The sequence below is a fragment of the Pteropus vampyrus genome, unplaced genomic scaffold, assembly GCF_000151845.1.
Source record: "Pteropus vampyrus isolate Shadow unplaced genomic scaffold, Pvam_2.0 Scaffold95, whole genome shotgun sequence".
Taxonomy (NCBI): Eukaryota; Metazoa; Chordata; class Mammalia; order Chiroptera; family Pteropodidae; genus Pteropus; species Pteropus vampyrus.
The window spans coordinates 700,597-705,819 of record NW_011888876.1 but is presented as its reverse complement, the minus strand read 5'-3'; the positions used below and the strand labels follow the sequence as shown (position 1 = coordinate 705,819).

The 5,223-nt window shown below is 55.1% G+C and overlaps 1 pseudogene; it reads left to right on the top strand.

The window, feature by feature from the left end:
* Positions 1-949: 949 nt before the first annotated feature.
* On the top strand, positions 950-1,065 carry LOC111742516 (annotated as a pseudogene).
* Positions 1,066-5,223: the final 4,158 nt, after the last annotated feature.

Genomic DNA, 5,223 nt, shown 5'->3' with positions numbered 1-5,223 from the left:
AATTTTGCTAGGGAAGGGTGTTAATGAGAACAAACAAAACAAAACAAAAACATATACACATTAAAAAATCCCATCATCAACTATCAGTCCATTTCATGAAATAAATCACACTTCAAAATGCAAAAGGTATGAAGGACATGATCTTCAAATGAACATTGTCCCCCAGAAGGAGCATTTGAAGACTTCACACTGTCTCTTGTGCCATAAGACGTGGGGAAGGTTTGCCAGAGCCGAGGACCTGGCAATGGTTCCTAACGGGGAACTTATGAAATCTAATGGCCATAAAGTGGCTGCTCCACCTCTGGCCATCACATCTACATTCCAGGCAGGAAGAAGGGAGGAAGGATGGAGTATATCTTCCTTGAAATCTTTGCCTTTTAATTCAGGAAGGGAAACCTTCCCCAGGCTCCTCCGCCTTCATCTCCTTGGCCAGAACTGGGTCATATGCCCAACCCTAGCTGCAAGGGAAGCTGAAAAGTTGAATATTTTAATTTTCTGGACTCCGATAGAGGAAAGCCAGAGGGAAAGCGGTTGGAAGGGGTCTTTGCACAGGTGGTTTTCTGCAAAGTCTCAGCTTTCAATACATTTCATCCCCCTTTCAGTCTGTGTGGAACCCTGAGATCTTATGACCGACCGTAGCTCTCAGCACCCAGTTCTGTAAGCAGCCTGAAATCCCAGGCCTCTTCATCGATCCAGATCAGTCTCAATTTCAGAAATACCGGTGTTGTTCCTGCTTGTTGTTGGGTTTCTGGATCGAAGAGGGCCCAATTGCAAAGCCTGTTTTAGAGGAAGTCTCCCAGACAGAGTTGCCAGATAGAATACAGGACAGCCGGTTTTCTGTGAGTTTCAAATGAGCAGTGAGGATGTGGTTCCATAGTGCAGTGCTTAGCACATCTGCTTTATATGCAGAAGGTCCTGGGTTCACGCCTCAGTGGAGCCACAGTCCATGGTCTATGGCCATACCATCCTGAACAAGCCCAATGTCTGATCTTGGGAGCTAAGCAGGGTCGGGCCTGGTTAGTACTTGGATGGGAGACCACCTAGGAAGATCAGGTGCTATAGGCATAAATAATGATAAATTTTTTAAAAAATTAAGAGAGAATACTTTTTTTACTTTAAGTATTTGGATGGGACATACTTAGACTAAAATGTTATTCATCATTTATTTAAAATACAAATTTAACTAGGTGTCCTGTATTTTTATTTGTTCAATCTGGCGACCCGGCCCCCAAAGTCTCAATTTCTATGGCGGAAGATGTAAGAGAGGGGCTCCAGGTGAGTCTGAAACCCACCCTACCATGTCGCTTTGGGAATGTCACCTCTCTGGGTTCCAGGAAGGCCACCCCTTCCTGAAGCTCCCACCTCCCGCGGGACCAGGTCCTCGTGGGGCCCACGGAGCATCTATCGATGAAGGAAGGACACCAAGGCCCAGTCGGCACTTGGCGTCGCTCCAAAAAGCCCTCTAGACCCGGAACCGACCCGACATAGGACGAGCGCTGCTCTCAAGTTGAGCTGCACGATTTTGGAGGATTGTATAGTCCAAATGGCGAAATGTCAGCACTTTCATACAGTTCAGCCTAATAATTTTGCTCATAAAGAACAGACAGGGATTCTGTAATGTCTCTGCCTCACGGGGCAGAATGAGGTGAATGTGGGGTCGAGCAGATTTTCTGCCTTTTCCCAGCCGGGAGACCTTGGGCAAGTCACTTCCTCTTTCTAGGCCTCGGCTTGTCCCCATCTGTAAAATGGGTATGTTTGCAGAGAGGGCTCCATGAAGCATGTGTGCGGGGTATGGAACTGAGCTCAGCAAGCGGGATCGGTGTCTTCCTGTCCCTGCTGCTTACCCCACCTGTCTCCTGGTGGAGGCCTCTCCTGGTGGGGTGCAGGCTTCGAGATGTGCGGGGGGGAGCGAGGGTAAGGGTGGTCCACCTGGGCAGAGCCCCACTGGAGACCAGAAGCCTTCTCCCGTCTCCTCTTCCCTGCCCCCGTGTTGCCACGCGTCCAAGAGCTCTCGGTAGGTGGCCCCCAGAGGTGGCACAGGAAGGGGAGCTGGTGTACCACAGCCAGCAGGCACCCCGAGGGAGGCCTGGCTTCACAACTCCCCGCAGTTCACAGCACCCCATGAATGACCACCGCGGGGAGTGGAGCCCTCTCTAGCCTGCACCTGAGCTCACCTGTTATCGCCATCCATCAGCAGTGTCCAGACTTCAGAGTGAGCCGGACAGCCAGGCGGCCGGGGGAATCACTCAGAGGTGGCCCTTGCAGATTCAGGGGAGGGTTCTCGGTCCCCTGGCCAGACCTGCTGTTCCTCTTTCCAACTGTGATGCCTGCGGAGCTGCAGCTCCAACTTTCAGACCTGTAACGGGGAGCGGGCTCCTCCAGATTTCAGACCTGTAACGGGGGTGCGGTCTAGGGTGCTGTCCCACCCCCCAGCCTGGCGCCCAGTGGATGCACAACATTGCTGGCCACTTTGAGGCGTGTCTCGTGCCAACCCCTCATTTTCCAGGGAAACCAAACCCCGAGAAAGTGCAACCCAGAGCTGGCCTCACCCCTGGGCAGCCAGGCCCCCCAGCGATGGGCCACAGCCATGCCAGCAGAATCTGAGCAGGGGGGAGGAAGATCAAAGAGCTGCCCAGGGGGTTTGGGGGAGCAGTTAGCAGCAGCTCAGGAGAGAGGAGACTGGGGAAGGCAGCCCCCCGCAAACTGAACCCAGGGGAGGCCTCTCTCCTCCTGGCTCCTCCCCGTTCCTCTGCATTTCTTCCTTTTCCTCCTCTTCCTCTCATCCCAACCTTGGTTGGAGAGCAGGCAGAGATCCAGCTGGGCGAGGCGTACGTGTGGGCGCATGTGCGTGTGTGTGCCGCGTGCACGTGTACGCGCGTGCCTGTGCCTCCGTGCATACGTGCACGCGTGCTTGCGTGTGTGCATGTGTGCATTTGCGTGTGTGCATCGTGGATGTGTGCATGCGTATGTGTGGCGTGCAGGCGCGAGGAGGGGGGCCGCTGAGGCTCTAGAGGGGATTTAAAGCCGCTTTCTCGGCTGCGGCGTGAGCGCTCCTGATAAACAGCCCGCGAGCCGGAGCAGAAGCGCTGGCGGCGGCGGGAGGCTGCGTATCAGAGCTCCTGGCAGGCTCGCAAAAAGCTGTCCCCGGCCCCGCGCGCCGCTCTATCAGCCCACGGAGGGAGGGCGGGGGCGGAGGGAGGGAGGGAGGGAAACAGTATTTGCTTCAGCCCTTAATCACGGAATTTGAAATCCCAGCGAGTCAGTGCCATTTATTTTCAGAGGCTGTCAAGGCTGGTTTCAGCATTTAAAAGAAAGGAGGATAAAAACCATTTGCATTTTTCTCCCTCTCGCGCCTGCCGGCTCCCTCTGCTCTCTCCGCTCCCCCTCGCTCTCTGCTCACCTCGCGGGGAGCTGGGGCTGGGTGTCGGGGAAGGAGTGCCAGAGAAAGATTTTTCCAGGCGCTTTGGGCCCTGGCTGCGGTGGGGGCTGCCCCAGCCAGAAGCAAGGGCGTCTGTGTGATTATGGGGGCCTGGGGGCCCGAGTCTGGTCCAGCGGGGCTTGGGGTGGCAGATGGATAGAGGTGGGGGAGCCAGACTCGACCAGGGCTACGGGATCGAGGATTCTGGGCGCTGTCTGCAGGGCTCTCCTCGGTCATCCCCAAAAGAGCCTTGTTCCCCAAGTTTGCTCCAGCTTCGGGGGGCCCATCAGTCCTTCCTGGCTTCCACAGTGGAAGTCTAGGATGTTGGAGTTGCACAGGGAGCTAGGACACCCCCAGAACTGCCCTCTTTCTGCACAGATAGGGAAACGAGGCCTAGAAAACAAGAATGACATGGCCAAGGTCACACGCTGGCGGAACCAGGATAAGGACGGGGTCTTTATATGCATCAAGCACATGTTCTGTGCAGGCGCCAAGGACAAGGGGCTCCCGATCGATTGGCACTGGATGCTGGGCTTGTTGTTGGGCTAGGCAGTCTTTGCAATCAGACGGACCGGGGCTCAAATTCTGGCCTTGCCACTTTCCAGCACGGTGACCTTGGCCACTGTTCTCTCTCTGACCTTCAGATGGAGCTCACAGGACCTCCTTTGAGGACCAAATCAACACGTGCACTGCACTGGGAGTGTGAGTTGTCTCTGTCACGGTCGCCGTCACCGTCGGCAGCATCTGTCCTGTGTCCCCCTCACCTACTCTGCTTCCATGGTGTCTCTAGCGCTTCTTGGGGGAAAGACTTGGGCTCCGTGGCTGGATGATTCTGTCCCTGAAGAGACTCTGAAGCTGGGGCATGGACTCCCTGGGGTGTGGCCGTGTCTGTTCCCCAAATCCATTGTCAGAGTTCAGTGAGTTCAGGCATGCGATACCCCTGGCAGAGCACTGAGTGCTTGTCATTGTGTTACTTTCATCATTGTGATTATGTGCCCACCCATCCCACAGACTCCAGGCTTCTTGGCCAGAACCCTGCAGTCCATCTCAGACATCTCTTGTCCCCACTTAGGGGAGTGCTGCCGAACCCCGACTCACCCCGGGGCGAGGGGCGTCCCTGCTGGGGAAGATGAGATGGAGGCGGGAGAGGAAAAGAGCCCCAGGCCCTTGGAGGAAGCCACCCACTTTTGCCCAAAATGAGGCTCAGAAGTAAGGTCTGGTATTTTTTGCAGAAACTCAAGATGCCCCACCCCCGATCCCCCTTTTTATTAAATTACAAAAACGAGCCGTCTTCCTCGTTACAGTACAGAAGGTTGTAAAAAATAGTGAAATCACCTCCCTCCCAACACCTCACAATTCTGCTCCCCAAATAATCAGCAACGATGAGCTTGTAAACGTGACGTCTTCCAGCTTTTTCTGTCGCTACAAGCGCGTATAAACGCTTCTTTTTTATGAGTCGGGCGATGCCGGACGCCCGGTTTGGCGATCTTTTTTCTTTTAGACGAGATGGTGTCCTTTCCAAGGAGACTTCCTTCTTTCGTTCCTCTTCACGGCTGCGTTGTTCTCCCTCGTGTGCTCGTACCTGCATGCGGTTATCCGATCCCCAAGGGAGGATCGGATAACGGGCAGGCACTGTTCCTGGCATCCGAGGGGCCGCTGCCCAGGCAGCAGGTGGGCGGCTGTGGGAGGCTCCATCCCTTTCCACAGGGAGAGGCTGCTTGGGGCTCTGTGAAGACCAGGGCTGGTGTGGGAACCAGGGGCAGGAAACCAGAGTCCCAGGGTCCAGCCCTCATTCCCTCAGGGGC